Source organism: Herpailurus yagouaroundi, unplaced genomic scaffold, assembly GCF_014898765.1.
Source record: "Herpailurus yagouaroundi ecotype Mexico unplaced genomic scaffold, PumYag 160, whole genome shotgun sequence".
In the NCBI taxonomy this organism is placed as follows: Eukaryota; Metazoa; Chordata; class Mammalia; order Carnivora; family Felidae; genus Herpailurus; species Herpailurus yagouaroundi.
This window is the reverse complement of record NW_024412401.1, coordinates 15,491,836-15,510,688: the sequence shown is the minus strand read 5'-3', so window position 1 is coordinate 15,510,688 and position 18,853 is coordinate 15,491,836. Positions and strand designations below refer to the sequence as shown.

Genomic DNA, 18,853 nt, shown 5'->3' with positions numbered 1-18,853 from the left:
AGAGAGAGAGAGAGAGAGAGAGAGAGAGAGAGAGAGAGAGAGAGAGAGAAAGTATGCCACTGTCAACACAAAAACCTGTCACTCTACTTGAACAAAAGTCAGAGTCCAGTCTGAAAGTATTCAAAACTCACCAGAATTGGCAGGAGCGCATGGACAGCCCATCTTCCCGTTTGGTATCCTAACAGCTGGTACTGGCAGCCCTTTCCAGCTCCTGGCACATTTTCTCTCCCTCCCCCAATGTTACATGCAGCCCCATACAGCTTGTGCTGCCTCCAGAGGTACCTGATGCCAAATTCCCTTTTGTTTCATATTGGAGAAGAGCATCCCAGAACTCCCATTGTTGATCATTAACTGATTTGATACCTGATCATATTCAACTCTCCACTTGCTCATCGCATTCCAAGTGAACACTAGTAGTGATACACTGATAGTGATGGAGAGTCCTTTCGTTTTTTTAGTGTGTTGTTTTAATTTTTACCTGCAATGATTTTTTACCTACATTGTGTCTTTTCTTATATTTCACAGTAGCCATATTAAGATTTAGAAAAAAGTTTTTTATTTTGTTTTTGTTTTCATTTTTGTTTTTGTATTGTATTTTAGTGCCAAGTGGATCTTTACTGTGTGTTGAAGAATCTCAACATGCATAATGTATGGGCGAGACCAGTGACAGTTCAGATTAAGAATTAATGCTTTCTTTATTTCAAATACAACAAGTCATGCACTGTTATGGTTAGAGGGAAAAGTATACATTAAAGTCTCTTTCTGTTCCTCCAGGCCTTGTGGACCTGAGAGAACAAATGACCAAGTTAAAGCTTTGACACTGCACCTCAGGCATCAGGACCCTCTCCTCCAGACTGCAGATGCAGAGGTCTTTCTTCTTCCAGTGCAGGCCCCCAACTCACCAGCTCCATTAAGAGTCAGTCACGGTAGGAGCACCTGGGTGGCTCAGTTGGTTAGGTGTCTGACTCTTGGTTTCAGCTCAGGTCATGATCTTGCTCTCTGTGAGTTCAAGCCCTGCACTTGGGCTCTGTGCTGGCAGCGTGGGGCCTGCTTGAGATTCTCTGACTTCCTCTCTCTGCTCCTCCCCCATTTCACTCAAAATAAATAAATAAATAAATGTTAAGAAAAACAAGAGTCAGTCACGGCAGATTGTGGCAGAAGGGAAGGGCAAAACCCATCACAGAACACACCTAAGCACACACCCATATACATCCATATTAAACCGACCTCCCAACCCAAGAGAAAAATAAAACCTTCTCAGATAACTGTGACTATTTGAAAACTATGTCAAAGCAAAGATTATTCTTTCTCCTTTTTGGCAGTCAAATGCAATATTAAATCCTCATTCTTTTGTTTGTTTGTTTGCTTGTTTTGACTCTCTCTTTCTCTTAGCATGTCCCTCCTTCCATCCCTTCCTTTCTCTGTCATTGTGCTTCTCTCTGTCTCTCTACCTTTATGTCTCCCTACCTCCTTCCTTCCTTCAGTATATTTAACTGTCTCCTTATCTCTATTCCTGGTCATCTGTCAGTTTGTGTGTATTTTGTCTTTTTGTCATCTCTGTCTTTCCTTCTCCCTCTTTATTTTTCTCTTCTCTCAACTAACATAGACTTCTTGGGCAGAATTGATTGGGCAGAAGTCATCAGAGTCGCAGCTGTGGGTAAACACTTATGCTAACAAGCAGTCATCATCAGGATTCCACACTGAGGCAAGACCATTTCCTTTGTCCCAGATCAGTTATTTTGATCCTGTTATTTTAGTTTAAACTCATACTCAACCACAGTGATGTCACTGAGATTGGAGAGGGGTATGCCCTGCCCACCCTGGCCTAGAAGATGGCTTCTATACTTGAATTCTTAGAGGTACTCTAATTCTTCAGTTATTGTTTCTATCTCATTATTTGATAAATGGTTCTCAAAATTTTGGTACTTGGACTATGGACTCCCAAGGAACTTTTTGAGGGTCTGTTGAGTGAAAAGTATTTTAAGGGAAAACCAAGATATTACTTGCTTTTTCACTGTATCAGTAATTGCACTGGTTTTGCAAAGGCAATGGTAGGTAAACTTGTTGGAATCTGAATTCAAGGTGGTAACACCAAACTGGTGTTAGTAGTCATATATATTTATATTTATTTATATTTTACCATGATGTATTTAAAGAAAATGGTGACAGTTCACCTAACAGTGTCCTTGGTTAAGTAGTATAGATTATTAGTTTTATAACAACTTCTGAGTAAATATCCTTTTAATATTCTATGTGATGGCATGTGAAGTGTGCATAAATCACTTAAGCTGCAAACTGAAGTATGTGTTGTCTCAAGCAAAAGGACTTGTGTGATGGGTTGAATTGCAAGCTGAACTAAACCACTTTTTCACTTAACATCATTTTAATGTCAACGTTTGACTTTCAGTCAAACTAGAGTTCTTGAGACTTAGGTATGTGGTATATATTTCTCAAAAATAAGCAAAGCGACCTTGTTACTTCAAGGAAAGCAATCATTTGTATTTCTCTTTGTTGCCAGTGAACAAATTAGAGCTTTCAAGTGAAAATTAAAATTTTGAAAATCATTTGTATGCCACCCACACTTGACAACTTCCCAGTACTTCAAGAATTTTCTGATGAGATCGGTAGTGATATTAACCAATGTATTTTTTTGGTATTGTGTAATCAAGCTATTAATAATTTGAAGATGTGTATCATTGTGCCATTGGCTTGGGGCTCAGCAGACTGTTCACATTATAGTTCTAGGGCTCACTAGATATCTAAAATGTGACATATAATTTATCTTCAACTTCAGTCTTCCATCCATAAAATAGATCTAATATACTCCCTTGTCAAGAAGTTTATGATTCTTAAATGGATATATATGTGAAGATGGTAACACATTTAGGAACTCAATATACGTTATCACTCTTTTCATGAATATGTATTGTGATAACCACACCTGCTTCATAGGCCTTTTTTGGATATTAAATAATACATTAAATAGAAAGTATCTCAAAGACTGTTAGATTCTTCATTCTCTTTTCTCCTCTTTCTCCACCCTCTCTATCTTCAGCCTAAAAATTAAACATACATTCTATAACACAGACCACTCAGGAAAACAGAAATTATACCTGTTGTTTTTAACAAAGAAAAATGTAATCTAAAGATGGTTTACATAGATATTGGAACTTGGGAAGAGGCAAAGGGGGCGCTGATGTGGTACAGAGATGGGGTCACAGAAAGCAGCTGCACCTTTAGGGTGTGGGGAATGAAAGGAAGAATCAGGTTATCAGGAGGAGCCTGGGAGAGAGACCAGTAGCTCTGAGGGCCACACTTGGAGGTGGTGCTTTGCAGCCAGTGTTGAAATCTGAGAAGTTCAGCAGAGAGCTGAACGCTACTCTCACTCAAGAACTCTCAGGAGGGGATGCCAGCAGCCCAGTGCTGACACTTCTGAGATGACAGAATGAGCTGGTTCTGGAAGGTCTCGAAAATCTGTAGACAGAAACTGATTTCTGCTAACACAGTGAAAGGATGATTGCTAAGACAACACTGAAAGCCAATGAACATGAAGGAATAAGTCCCTTGTCCTCTTTCTCTTCCCCCCAATCTCTCTCCAGTGCTCCCTATTGCAGAACCTAACAGGTAGCCAGCTAGCAAAAGAGAAATGTGTGCAGAGAACCAGCCCCAAAATCTCATTGCAGACTAGAGAAGCTGGTTTGGGAGCTAGACGATAACAGCTTAAAACCAGACAGAATTCTTACCTGGACTGTAGTGAGAGGGAAATTAGAACAGCCCTCTTTGTTGAAAGTCTTTACCTGAAGTGAACCTATTAGGAGGACTTGAGATGTCAATATTATTTGGTGGACCCAGTGGACTAATTTTCATATCTAGTTTTCGGGAAGAGAGACTCAGTTATGCCATACAGTACAATTGTAATTACTGTTTTTGCAGAAATAGAAATCCAGGAAGCCGCCAGGAGAATGAAGCAACAGAATGTGTTCTAAAGTGACTAATTTAAAATTGATCACTGTGACATGCCTCCTTAAGCTTGAGATGTTTCACACAATCAGGTTTTCAGTGTTTTCGTTAGTGTGATTTGCATAACCAAGATTTTATTTTACTTTTTTAAAGAGGATTCTATTGTAATGAAACCAACATAGCTATTAAAGGGAGAGAGTTGGGCTGATGAATAAATGCTATTTCATTGTATTCTATGTGATTGCGGTGTAATTTTTTGCAATACATTTGACTTTATGTGTGTGTGCGTGTGAGAGAGCGAGCGAGAGAGCGAGCGAGCTAAGAATAAGAACCGTAGAATTGTTAAATTTTTGTAAGAGAGCATACTTGGGAAATTTATGAATGAGGTTTCAATTTCCAAAATTGTCAAGGCTAGAATATGAATATATATATATATATATAATTATGTTTTTCATAGCAATTAAAGTGATTAAGGGCAATGAATAAATATGTTTCAAAATCATATAATGGTTTTATTTTATGCATCCATCTACAGACATTCTAAGAAGAAAAAAACCCCTAATATCCAAATTATTTTTCTTTCTGAGACACACTGGCTACAAATTGTTGGCTCTCAGGCTTTCTTTCTTTTACATGCCATATATTGATAGTTAGATCATTTATTTTGAAACAGATTGACTGAAAATGCTCCATTTGATGTTGAAATTGTCTTATACCCTAATTATTACTTTCTAATACCTATTTAAAAATATACATTGACTTACAAAAACAAATGTAATTAAATGCATTATCTGAAAACACAGGCAATAGTGTCATCAGGGATGGGTACCTCAGATGGGATTGTGGACCTGCAGCCTGGGAATACATACGTGATTTTTTTTTTTTTCAAAATTAGAGCAAAAGCAGCCAGATGGAAAATAACATGAGGAATTTGAAATGAGTGTTGTTGGAAGGAGTTAAGTTTTCTTCTATGTTCCCAAGAGATTTTGTTTCATTTCATTTAGGGAATCTGTTGGAGATGGTTTCAAGATGTAGAACTCTTGTAAGTGAAGTATCCCAAATGAATTTGGAACATCCACATTGAGACTGCTTCATATTCTGGTAAGATTAAATGATTTTTAATGTGTTGACCTTTAGAGAATGCAATGGGAAATGTGTGTGTGTGTGTGTGTGTGTGTGTGTGTGTGTGTGTGTGGTGTGTAAATAAAAAATTATGAAGGTTTATAACCCAATGCACAAGTTTGAGATTCAAAAACTATTCTTTATTTGTTTTATTTCGCATCCAGTGATCATTTTCTGGCTCCTCCAGAGGAGTGGGATACAATAAGGAATTCAAATTTGTTATTATCAATCTATCACTACGTATATGTACATTATTTGCATTGGTCAGTATGCCAGCACAATGGCCCCAGGAGCAGGTAGTATTGCCCTCACAGTACAGATGTGGAAAATGGAAGTACAGGGAAAGAATAACCTTGTCTAAGATCATGTAGCTTAACTGGCACAAGAGTGACTTTTCTCTCTGCTCTACCTTTTATGCTGTCATGCTGCCCCTAGCATTTGTGCTAGGTGAGGAGCCAAAGAATTAACATTGGTTGAGGGAAAGACCCTCAAATTATAAAATGTAATTTAAAAGAGAGTCATAATTGCCTTCCCTCAGACAGAAAACCAAAGCGAAGGAATTTCCTTTATATTTTTACAACTCTTGAAAGGAGAAAGATTTCTGTAAGTCATTGACAAGTTACATCGATGAGGATGTTTCAAAGAAATGGTAAGTTTTAGAAAAACTGACATAGGAAAATGTGTGCTATAATTTTCCCATTCGCCTTTGCTGTAAAATGAAACTGTAGCAGGCTTCCTGTATATAAATACCGTGTCCTGGCTGATGACACAGTTTAATGGAGTGAGTACTAATTCTTTCTGTATAGCTAACTGGTATACAAGTCAAATAACTTGAGTGTCATTTCACTTTTTGTTACTTATATCATGAGGTTGTTGTAAGATTCCATTGAAATAAGAGATAATAAATGGAAAGCAACTACAGTTCTGCCTGGCACAGTGTGTGTGTGTGTGTGTGTGTGTGTGTGTGTGTGTGTGTGTGTATTCACTAATAAGAAACTTTATCAAAGACCTTATGATGTATTAGATATTAAAATATATCCTTATTTTGTTATCCATCTATCCATGAAGGTTTGTAATTAAAGAAATGTTTATGTGAAAGATTCTCTCCACTCAACATAACATAAAATTAGGCCTTAGTGTATTTTATTCACGTAGAAGACATTTGTTTGGGGCAGTTGCAGATTGCTGGTTGAAAATTTTTGAATTCTGGTGCATTCATTTGTAATGGCAGAATGCAGTCTCTTTTGTTCTAGATACTCAAAAGATCCAATGGATTAGTTGATCTAACTATCCTACCTGAACATTTTCAAACAAATTTCCTCTAGTGATGACAAACCAGATAACCACTGTGTCCCCGTGAGTCAGATTTGCTTGGGTTATTCAATAGTGGCTGACACCTTGGGAGGCTGTAAAGCATTCTCTGGGTGGCCTTCTTGCTTACTGAGTCTTGCTTCTCTAGTGGTAATAATCAGCAGCATTTCTGTGGGAGTAGATACCATGCCTGCAGTTGAAGATTACATTTTAACTCTGTGTCGTGAAATGGAAAAAAAAAAAAAAGCCCATTTTCAATGTGACATTCTGAGAAGCCTTCAACCATCCTCAAGTTCCAGTGTGTATTTTCACTTTTTGATGGTGGAGTAAAAGCCTGTAAAAATAAAGTATGCAATGAAGACATGAGGCTAGAATCTCCAGACAAAGGCTCCCCACCCTCCCTGCCACCAGAGAACCATGGGAAGGGAATCTAGGCCAGTCTAAGACTATTTTCCATTAGTCTGCATTTTGAAAACACCTGCAAAATTGTCCATGTCCCTCCTACGCTGCATTACTTCTCCATTCAAGAGTTTTGCATTTGGATAGAAGCTCCTAAACAAACAGTCCCAAATTTCCACTTTACATTCAGCTTTGGATTGAGTTAAAAAGTTATTGTTGTTTCGTAGACATAGCATGTTTGCCACTTAGGGCCTTGTTTTTCTTTGCTTTTTCTCTGAAGTAATCCTGTATTTGCTTCCTGTCTAAGTCTAAGATACTGAGTTACTTATCCTCTCTTAATCTCGATATTATCATAATGTGAGAATCATAACAGTTACATTACAGACATTTAAGGATTACAAAGAATATGTGTAAATCACTTACTACGTGGAACATTGCTGATGATTGTACATGACATCTATAGATGTACATCTGCCAGTAGGTTTGATAACATGTGAATCCCCCAGATATTCATCAGCAACTTTTTGGGATCTTCCAGAATAAGGACAGAACTGATTCAAAGGATTGGGGTGATTCACAAAAGGTGGAGATGTTAGAGGAAGTCTTACCTTGAACTTAAAACATTTTATTCACTAATTATCAGGCCAAGGAAAACAGACTTTACCTTAGGTTTCTTCCTATTACCTGTGTGGTTGTGTGCCTTTATCATCAGCTTTTTCATATTTGCATTTCTAGACTGATAGTTCTCAGGCTTTAAAGTGTTTACAATAGCCTGAAGAGCTTATTAAGTATATAAGGTACAGGATGTTTTTCTCAGGATCTTATTCCGTAGGACAGGTTGCGAATGGGTCTAAGAATCCACATTTTATACATGATTATTTAGAATAAGAACAATTCTGGAATATGCCATTAAATGAAACTTATAGTTTTTCTTCCTCAAAGCTGTAAGTTTTACACTATCTAATTCTGGTGTATTATTGTTATAGGTTAAATTGAACAACTTCACTAAATAGCAGTTAAGAGAAATAACTAAGAAACAGATATGCTTCAATAAGGATTCTCTGCATTTATTTGTCAATACAGTAACTTTGCAAAGATTTGGATTCCATGAACATATAAGAAATTGATAGAACAAATACTGGATAAACAAACTGACAAACAAACTGCCTTCGTTAATAACAACTGGGGTTCTGATACTTTATTGAAAACCTTCTAATAACCAGTTGCTTTCATGTGCTATTGGTTTATCAGATCTTAATTCCAGTCTTCCTCAGTAGTCAATATCCCCATTGTAGGGGTGCCTGCATGGCTCAGGTGGTTAAGCGTCTGACTCTTGATTTTGGCTCAGGTCATGATTCTCACAGTTTGTGAGTGTGAGCCCGACATCTGGCTCCATATTGTCAGCACAGAGCGTGCTTGGGATTCAATCTCTCCCTCTCTCTCTGCCCCTCCCCTGCTTGTGCTCTCGCGCTCTCTCTAAAAAATAAATAAGTAAGTAAGTAAGCTAGCTAGCTAGCTTAAAAATCCCCATTTGGGGTGGCTGGGTGGCACAGTCGGTTAAACATCTGACCCTTGGTTTCGGCTCAGGTCATGATCTCTCGTTTCATGAGTTTGAGCCCCACATCTGGCTCTGCACTGACAGTGTGGAGCTTGCATGGGGTTCTCTGTGTCTCTTTCTGCTTTCTCTCTCTGTCTCTCTCAAAATGAATAAATAAATCACAAACAAATTTTAAAAATAAAATTAAAAAATCCCCATTCTACAGATTAAGAAAAATAGATTTATATGAGTTACTGCTCATCAAGTTATGAAGTTAAGAAATGTCAGGCCAGGATTCAGTCTGGGCACCATGTCAGTGTGCAACCAGTACAGCTGCTTTGTAATCCTGGGATAATTCAACTTTGCAATCATGAAAGGTTTTTGTTCTGTGGCAGCCAACAGCATAAGCACATATGGGAACAATCAGCCTGTATTTGTTTTGTTTAAGCTCCTGAACACTGAAATTCACCCTCACCTCCTGAGTTAGACTTTGAAAGACAGAAGTAGAGTAGGCTTATTTCGTCTGCTCTGTAAACTACTCAGAAAGAAATTTTCTGAAAAAAAAAGTTTCAAGTATCTTCTTCAAATTCTTGTTGTTTTTCACCAATGTGCTTGTTTGATTTTCACCAATTCTGCTGAGTGTGTGAGTATCCTTTTGAAGTTAAATTGACTGTGAGAGATTTTTCCCAGTTCAATAGCTGAGCATATCACCTTCCTATGAATGAAGTTTCTAGTCTCCTTTGTATCTAGGTTTGGCTGTGTGTCTCAGTTCTAGCCAGTGTAATAAGAGGTACAATAATGTGGCCACTTCCTAGTCATGTCCTTACAGGATGGATGCACATCTTCTCCTCTTTCTTCCTCTAGTGACTTGGAAAATGAATGTCAGATGGGATGTTCTGCTGAACATCTTGTATCATGCAGAGAAGGACAATATCTGAAGGTGGTAGAACAACAACAAAGAAGGAGCCTGGCTTTTTGCTTAATTTATCGAGCAAAACAGTCCAAGATTGCTTCTCTGCTGAACGTTGTGTGAGAAATAAATAAGCTTTACTTGTTTACCCATTGCCATTGAGCCATTCTACATGGTGAAATATATATCCTAATGAATTGATGCATTCTTCTGTACGTGTGTTACCCATTGAATACTTAGCATACTGTGACTCCTTTGGGAGGTCAGTCATAGTCTGAAAATTAGCACAAGGCCCTAAGTAAAGAACGCTGTGGTAGTTACCTAGATATTGTGTGTCTAGACTTTGAACCATCTCACCTTGCCCATCTCATTTCTAACACTGTTTTCCTGACCACCTTCCTCTAGCCTGTTTTTCTTTTAGTTGATCCTCTTCCAGATCAATACATAAGTTTGTTACTTTTTCAACTCTCCTTGCTGTGGCATCTATCTTTCATGCATTCATGGTAAGAAGAAGGCAAATATGAGACCATAGGTATAATGAATTGTGAGAAGAACTTCAGGTCCTGGCCCTGTTTAGAAACATTCAAAGTAAACTTTCCAAAAAACACCACAGGCTGCCCAAATAAAATTTGTCTACAGACTACATGAAGTGGACTTCTTAAATTTCTGATACCTCGATAACAACATCCAAATCCACATAACCAATAAGATATTCTTCTTGTCCCTTGCCTTTCACCCAACCCCTCAGCTGGACTATGCTCATTTGCATACAGGACAAAACAATTTTATTTTTTCATATTTCATATGTCTTCTTGGATCTTTATTTTAGAGAACATTTTAAATCTATAGTTATTTCCATAGTACCTAAAGAATGCCTTACCATCTTATGGATGCAGTGTTCTCCTGATTCCATAATCTAGTTGTTACTGAGTTATTATTTGGCTCCAATTCTGCTAGAGAGAATGCTTCCTGCATGGCTGGTTGTACTGACACTCTAGGATCCTGCGTGAGATTCCTTGGCTCTTTATCTTTCCTGTTAATACTACATCTTGTGTACCTTCTGACATGCAGAGTGCATGTAAATATGCTTCATACTTACAATATCTCCTGGTTGGTTGGCTACTACAGTGGTGACAGTTGATTATTCTCTTTGTCATTCCCTTGATGCTTCTCCTGTTTTTGAACATACTTGCTGGTACTTTCAACCCCATGGTCTACCTACAGTATTTCATTAATTCCCCTAAAACACTGAGGTAGGTATAATGACAATGCTTTAGTTACTGACTCAGCAGATATTTACTTAGTTCTTTGATGCTAGGCATTGTTTCAGGCAATGGGAGGGAAAATTCAGTTGCTCACTCTCTAATAGGGAAGATAAATAAAATAAGTAAATGTCAAACAAACACACACAGACAAAACTAAAACATCTTTTAAGTGTTTCACTATAAAACTTAAGTCTTATGCAAAACAGCTTATCAGTGTAATAGTATAAAACTTAAGTCTTAGGGGTGGGGAGCCGGGGGGAAAATTGTTCAGTTTTACTGCATGATGAAGAAGGGCCTAAGATCAAAAAATATTTTCTGGAGATTCTACTTCAGTTGAATGTAGAAATATGAGGAAACAGACTCTGACAGATTCAATGATGTTTTCCATAATGTCACAGCTACATTACACAGCTAATGTACAGCAGAGGAGGGGGCAAAGATCCATACGCTGGTACTTCTGAGGTCATAGCCATGCAACCAGCATTCTTGCTGCAGAGATCTTTGGGTTTTGGCTATCTTTGCAATTGAATACTTTCTACATGTTGGTCCCCACCCACACCCCCATCACTATTCCCCTTGCTTCTCAGCACTTGATTCTCAGTTATAGTTATACTATGTCTTAGTGGAAGAGATGATATACAAATTCAGATGTTTTTCAAGGAAACAACTTCCAAATCTTCAGCTTCCATATGGACTCTTTCTTAACAGTGGTCCAAATGAGATTCCACTTATGGTCTGCCAGTTCTGCCTTCCACCTCCCCTTCACAAATGCTCCTCTTTCACTTTGCAAAACAAAGGCAAGCTTCTCAACTTGGCGTTACTTCCCTGGGTAAGGCATCCTGGGAGTAAACACCTCAATGATGATCAGCCAAGCTAAGATCCAAGAATAAAGTGTAGCCCTCAGAGGGACGTTCTAGGAAAGCAAAAGTAAGTAGTTCAGGGAACAAATAAAGGAGGAGCACATGATTTCGTTCAGTGGCAAATTTGTGGCAATCCTATTGTCTTAACCTCCTATTCCCTACTTGATCAGCCTTCTGTTCACCCAAGCCTACCTTCTTCTGGACTCCCTCTTGAAGATGAAGCTTCAAACAGCTATATACCCAAGGTTTTAAGGAACATATATTTATAGAATATATAAAGTATGTAATAACCTAGAAATTACATGCTTTGGAACTATAAAAAATATATGCTATATTTGTGTTCGATGTCAACTTTACAAATGTGTGAGAATGTGTGTGTATGTATATGTGTATATATATACATATATATAGTGTGGTGTGTGTGTGTATGTGTGTGTGTGTATTTTCAAAGTTATTTCAAAGAAACATATATTTGAAGACCTCCTCCAAAGTGTAGTTGCTTTTTCGGGGAGCTGCCGAGGAGGGTAGGAGGAGACATATCCCCAAGTCTCCGTCACTCCCTACCTCCAAGCATTTTCAGGCTTATTCTTGACGCTACTGGTTATTTGCTTTTTGGATAATGCAAACGTTAATGTCAACCCTTAGAAGATAAATATCACCCCAGTATTTTACAATGCTATTACTATGTTGTCGATTTACCACCATTTGTTCAATTGAAGAAATTAATAGATAATATACAGGCCATTAATTTTATCTGAGTTTTAAAAATGTGATGCGTATACGAGGGGCATATGTGTCAAATGAGTGAATAAATGAGTGAAAGCTTTATCCTAATGTAGAAAAGCAATATAAGAGATTTAGCTCTTGAGAACATGAGAGCAATTATACTATTATATGTCTAAGTATTTGTCTAGTTGTGAAGATTTATTTTCTGATCTAGTTAGCTTCCTTTGTCTTGGTTGGGTTTATCACACAGTATTAGATAATTTAATTGCACAGTATCATTATCATGTAAATGCCAGGGAGGCACTTGTGGTCTTGTCATTATATATTGCTCCGAGCTGTATCACACAATCACTGAGAAAGGAATGGGAGTAAAGCCTGTTTTTTCTCAGTTTTGAAGAACGTCAGTAAAATTGTGATTGCAGCATAATTAAATCTGTATATCTAGATGCTAAGAAATGCCCTGCTGTCTTAGAATTCAAAAGAAGTGTCAGGTCTCTCAGCCTTCCCTGGCACTGGTCACAATCTCTGAGCCTTTTTTTTTTTTTTTTTAATAGCTTTTGCAGCTAATGACTAGCTTGAAAACTTTCAGGAGAATTTTGCCACTTTATATCCTACATTAAACTCCATTATTGAATAAGCTTATTCCCCTTCAACTGTATTTTTTTACTTCTTCTTTCTTTTCTCCTTCCACCCTCCCCCCATCTCTCTTTTTTGTGGGGAGGAAGAGTGGTGGTAATTTGGGGTGAAGAGGTAAACAAGACTGTTCCTTTGAGGATGCATTAGTCAATTTTCTTCATTTCAGGGGCATTTCAAGCAGGAAGTGCATAAATAAAATTAATTGCATAACTCTCTGTACACCTGTCAAAATCTTGACATGTGCAGTGCCTGTAATTGGCATTGTGTATTCAAAGTAAGTTTTGCAAACAGCAGGAGCACAGGCTGCATGAGAGCTGCCTGTTAAATAGGGGCGATCTCTGGGAATGGAGCGTCTGTCAGTGATCCTTCATAGTTATAGCAGCCACTAGCCAGAGTCTTACCAATGTGCCTTCCTCATTCCTATTTCTTGTACATGTACTTGTACAAAATTTTAGGGCCTGTTTTATGATTTCATTAGCCATTGCAATATTGTTAAATGTCATGGCAATATAAGCAAAATAAAACAACTGTTAGATAACACTAGCGTCAATGACAGACAAACCCCAAAATATATAATAGCTTAAGCACAATAGAATTTTATTTCTTAGCCATTTAACTGTTTTTAAGTTTATTTATTTTGAGAGAGGCAGAGATGGTGCAAGTGGGGGATGGGCAGAGAGAGAGAGAGAGAGAGAGAGAGAGAGAGAGAGAGAGAGAATCCCAAGCAGGCTCCATGCTGCCAAGGCAGAGCCTGACACGGGGCTCAAACCCACAAAGCCAAGAGATCAAGACCTGGGCCCAAACCAAGAGTCACATGCTTAACTGACTGTGCCGCCCAGGCACCCCTATTTCTTAGTCATATAAACTAAAAAATAAGGTGTCTGGTACATGGTCAACTATATTATTCAAGTAGATTATTCAAAGATCTGGGCCCTTTCCATCTTGTGGTTTGCTGTTTTTAAAATGTGACTTTCAAAATCACCCTGTTTTGTTTAATTTAGCTGGTGGGAGGGAAAAGACATAAGGAAAACATGCAGGGGTTTTTGTGGGCCAGGCTAGAAGTGGCAGACCACACTTGCACTCATGTTCCATTGGCCAGAACTCACTAGTACAATGGAGGCTGGGAAAAAGAGCCTACTTGTGTGACCAGGAGTTTGGGCAAATCCCTAACCAGAATCATATAAAGTTTTGAAACTGTAGTCATCAATAATTGTATAAAGGGGAAAAAGATGACCAAAGTATAGACAGACACAAGGAAATGGAGAAATTATAAAATGTAACACAGTATTCCATTAATGATGTTATAATTATATCGATCTTTTCATGCAGAGTGAAGAATGCTGATTAGTTTTGCAGCTACTGACAATTTAAACACAGCCACAAACAGTGCTGGGCCCCACCAACAGAGCTTAATTCTTACAAAGACTGAAAGAGAAGTTGGTCTGTTTATTTCCTAATCTAGAATGGGGTGTAGAGGACTACAGGTCTCAATAAAGGTAAACACCAGCTTTTAGCTCCACAAGAATTCAGGGGGGTGGAGATAGAAATGCACTGCAGTCATTCATTCATTTATCCCACACACTTTTGTTTAGGTACCTTCTATATACCATATACTATATTTAGCCTTAAAGACAAGAGAAATTAATAAAATAGAACCTTTGCTCTCCAGACCTCACATGTTAGTGAGAGAAGCAAACCTATAAACTAATAACTATTATCGCAGTTATAGTTCTATGAAGGCATAATTGAGGGAGTCATTACCTCTGCCTAGAGATATCAGGGAAGACTGCAGAGAGATGTCATTTAATCTGGGCTGGAACTGTAGGTCTTTTCAGGCAGAGGAGTGACTTTTAGGGAGCATTAAATCCATGGTCAAAGACATGAAAAAGCATGGCAGCCCAGGGGAATGAAAAAACATGGCATAAGCAGAAATGGGAAGTTCTTTTGCATGTCTGGAAAATAGAGAGTTTATAATAGGATGTTGGAGTCTGAGGAAGCCAGTTTGTGAACAGTGACTCCAAAGTCCAGGGTGAATGGAATAGTTGGTCTCTAGGGCTATTCTAGCAGAGGAAAGAGTGAATGATTTCCTGAGAGCCGCTTCTTCACTATCAGCATCTTAGAGTCTAATAGTTTTCTAACTACAGACCACAAGGCACGCCTCCTCACTCATCCCCTGGTCACTCATGCACCACGTGTGTTCCCAGGGAACTATGAAAGGGATATACAGCTACATAGGTAGATTGCTGAAATTAGATAAGTAGAGGAAAGTAATGGGAAAAAATTTTTTGTTTAATTTACTTCTTTTAATGTTTATTTATTTGTTGGGGGGTGGTGGTGAGCAGAGAGAGAGGGAGAGAAAGAATCTGAAGCAGGCTCCATGCTGTCAGCGCAGAGCCTGGCATGAGGCTCAGGCTCACGGATCTGAGCTGACATCAAGAGTCAGGTGCCTAACTGACTGAGCCACCAAGGTATCCCAAGTTTGTTTACTTTAAATATAAGTTGCCCTTACATAAATATGACAAATCACAGTGTCCTGCTATTGAATAGTCCCTATCTGGTGGTTTAATTTCTTCCTGAGTTCTCTTGTTTCTTAATAGTATATATTCTGGGAAAACAGGATGAGTTTTCTTCCTGAGCTCTCTTGTTTCTTAACAGTAAGTATTCCAGGGAAACAGGATGAGCAAAGTCATCGAGTTATGAAATATTATATGCGTTATAGTACATAGTATATAGTGATTGTAGTAAAATGTGAGAGGAGAGGGGTGAATTGAAGAAGGAATAATTAAGCACAAAAGGACCAACACTTAAATATTTGGAAAATTCTCAGCCTGTCCCCATTGCAGAAAAATGAGAAAGCCCCTTTTGGAGACAGCAAAGGTGTAGCTAGATAATCACTTCAAGAAGGGATTATCTCTGGGGCTCCTGGGTGGCTTAGTAGGTTATGCAGTTAAGCTTTAAGCATCTGACATCAGCTCAGGTCACTCATGATCTCACAGTTCGTGAGTTCGACTCCGCATTGGGTTCTGTGCTGACAGCTCAGAGCCTAGAGCCAGCTTCCAATTCTGTGTCTCCCTGTCTCTGCTCCTCCCCCACTCATGCTGTCTCTCTCCTTCAAAAATAAATAAATATTTATTTTAAAAGGAGATTATCTATGGATTTTTATCAGCCATCTCATCAGGCCTCAGGGATAGAGATGGGATTCTATTAGCATAGACAGTGACTGCTGGTTTGAACTAAAGGGAAGAGAGACTGAGTGAAATAATGGAAGGCTTTTGGGTTTCTGGGATTCCACAGGACAAGCCAACAGAGCTATCTACTATACAACCGTGAACCTTCCTTGTACTTCAAGAAAAGGTGTGATTCAGAATATCAGCCCAGAGCAGTGGGGGCAAGGCTACCACCCATGACCAAAGGGGTAGGTTCTCCATCAAGGGCTTAAGGGGTATGACCTCTGCCCCAATGGGATTGGAGGGTAGAGAATAAAGCCAAAGAGGAGTATTCTCAAGTCTTAAGATTTAATGGAATATGCCTTACTAGGTTTTGAACTTGCTTGAGACTACTCCTCCTTTCTTCTTTCTGACATCTTCCTTTTCGAACGGTATTGTGAATTTTGTCTGTTTTACTACAGGTGTTTTGGAAGCATGTAACTTGTCTGGTTCCATAGATTAATAGCTAATGAGGAGTTTTGCCTCAAGATGAATTGTACCTAGAGTCTTACCCATACCAGATTTAGATGATATTTTAGATGAGACTTTGGACTGGGAGTTGATGCTGGAATGGGTTAAGACTTTGGGGGCTATTGGAATGGGGTGATTGTATTGTGCTCCAGAAGGACATAAGTTTGGGAGGCCAGAGAGCAGAATGCTATGGACTGAACACAATCCTTCCAAATCCATACGTTGAAGCGCAAATTCTCAAGGTGACTGTATTTAAAGGTAGACCCTTTATTTTTTTTTTATTTTTAAAAAAAATTTTTTTTTTCAACGTTTATTTATTTTTGGGACAGAGAGAGACAGAGCATGAACGGGGGAGGGGCAGAGAGAGAGGGAGACACAGAATCGGAAACAGGCTCCAGGCTCTGAGCCATCAGCCCAGAGCCCGACGCGGGGCTCGAACTCACGGACCGTGAGATCTTGACCTGCCTGAAGTCGGACGCTTAACCGACTGTGCCACCCAGGCGCCCCGAAGGTAGACCCTTTAAAGAGGGGGAAAAAAGTTGATAGAGGTGGCAAGGATAGGGTCCTAATCCAATAAGAAAGGTGTTCTTAAAATAAGACACACCAGGAGTGTGTACCCACAAAGAAAAGGCTATGTGAGGACATAGTGAGAATGTGCCAGTCTGCAAGCTAGGAAGAGAGCTCTCATCAGATACCGAATCTACCAGAACCTTGATCTTGATTTCTAGCTTCCAAAACTGTAAGAAAATTAATTTTTGTTGTTTAAGCCACCCAAACCCTGGCATTTTGTTACAACAGCTCTAGTTGACTAATACAATGTGTTCAAGTGTGAATGACCAGTTATATAATAATAAACATATTATTAACCACATATCAGGTAATAATATATCAACCCTATATATAAATTATCTCATGAATACACTCAAAAACCCTTGGTGATAGTTATTGTTATTACTATTTTTTAGAAAAAGTTCAGGCCAAAGAGGAAAATTACTACATTTACAAGCAGTGGAGAACTCACTGTTATTCTACTATAATATAGTTTGCATGTGACCATCTTCAAAGAGCTTAACTTCTCTGAGCTTGATTGTTCATTAAGTAATGATATGTATGCTGTCTCTTCAGAGGGTTATTTGCATGGTTTAAATAAAATGACAAATCCATTATATGCACTCTAGTCATGAATATCTTCACCAGTATCACTATCATATTTTTGTGACTTCTGTGTCCACTCAGATCCCTGACTTTTCACAGGACCTGTCTCAGGTCATCATGATACCATTGTCAAAGTACCTTACATATAGCCTTTGTTCGACTACTGACTTGTCATTAGAAGAAGGGTTTGAACATAAGGCTTTAATGGCATTCTCTTCAGGTGGTGGAAGAAGGTTAGGTTCCTAATGATTTCATTGAATTTTTACCCCCAAAGGATATTAATAGATATATTGTGTAAACTTGTAAACTTATTTGTATTGAATAAAGGAGCTGAACCATGAAATAAATGTATAAATCTTAATATTTATTTTATTCGTGTTGAGTTCTATGCCTTTTTCTGCTTTGCTGTTTATCTTTGTAGAGCAAAATAGTTATTTTGTCTAATATGATTCTATTTCTGTACATTTTAATTTGCTACTAGGATGTAGTAATTTTTTTTAATGTTCATTTATTAATTTTGAAAGAGAGAGAGAGAGAGAGCAGGGGAGGGGCAGAGAGAGAGGGAGAGAGAGAATCTCAAGCAGGCTCCATGCTGTCATCACAGAGCCTGACATGGGGATTAATCTGAGAACCACAATATTATGACCTGAGCTGAAATCAAGAGCCAGATGCTTATCTGACTGAGCCACCCAGGTGCCCCTGAACTTTATTTTAGTAGGTTTTCTAACTGGAGTCAAAGATTTCAATTTTTGGCAAACAACTGAATTGTAAAGTGATCAGATAATCTTAACAACAAGAAACAACTTTTCGAAGATGTTAAACCTAATGAAAATTACAACACACACACACACACACACACACACACACACACACACACACATATATACACCTTATAATTAACCCCTTTATGCATCCAGAATACATATTCCTTGACCAACTTAGTTTAGATATAGCTGCTGATTGCAGAATCTTCCCTATGCATATTTTGACTTTCATCATTAAGATTGAGTATTCTCACTTAGAATGCAAATACAAAAAAGGATTGCGAGTCTTTGTATACATCAAGGCTCATCATATTATTTACCTTTTATGTTGCTTCTTCCTTACTGTCCCAGGGTAATATTTTTCTGTATCTTAACTGTAGGAGAGCCACAAAATGGAATAAGAAAAAAAAAAAAAAAAGGTCGTATAACACAGTACTACACCAAGAGTTCTTTTAGCACAGAATGGACTTACAGTAATAAGGATTAAAAAAATAGTCATGCTGTTATCCCATCTGAATGTCTTCATATTAA

At 38.3% G+C, this 18,853-nt stretch overlaps 1 long non-coding RNA gene across 2 annotated transcripts in view; it reads left to right on the top strand.

Moving 5' to 3' along the window:
* LOC121034552 (uncharacterized) overlaps nt 1-18,853 on the top strand; it is a 477,366-nt gene that overhangs the window by 219,922 nt on the left and 238,591 nt on the right. For both annotated transcript variants that reach the window (XR_005792500.1, XR_005792501.1), the window contains exon 2: nt 4,965-5,061. This is a non-coding gene — a long non-coding RNA (uncharacterized LOC121034552). The remainder of the gene's footprint in view (nt 1-4,964; nt 5,062-18,853) is intronic.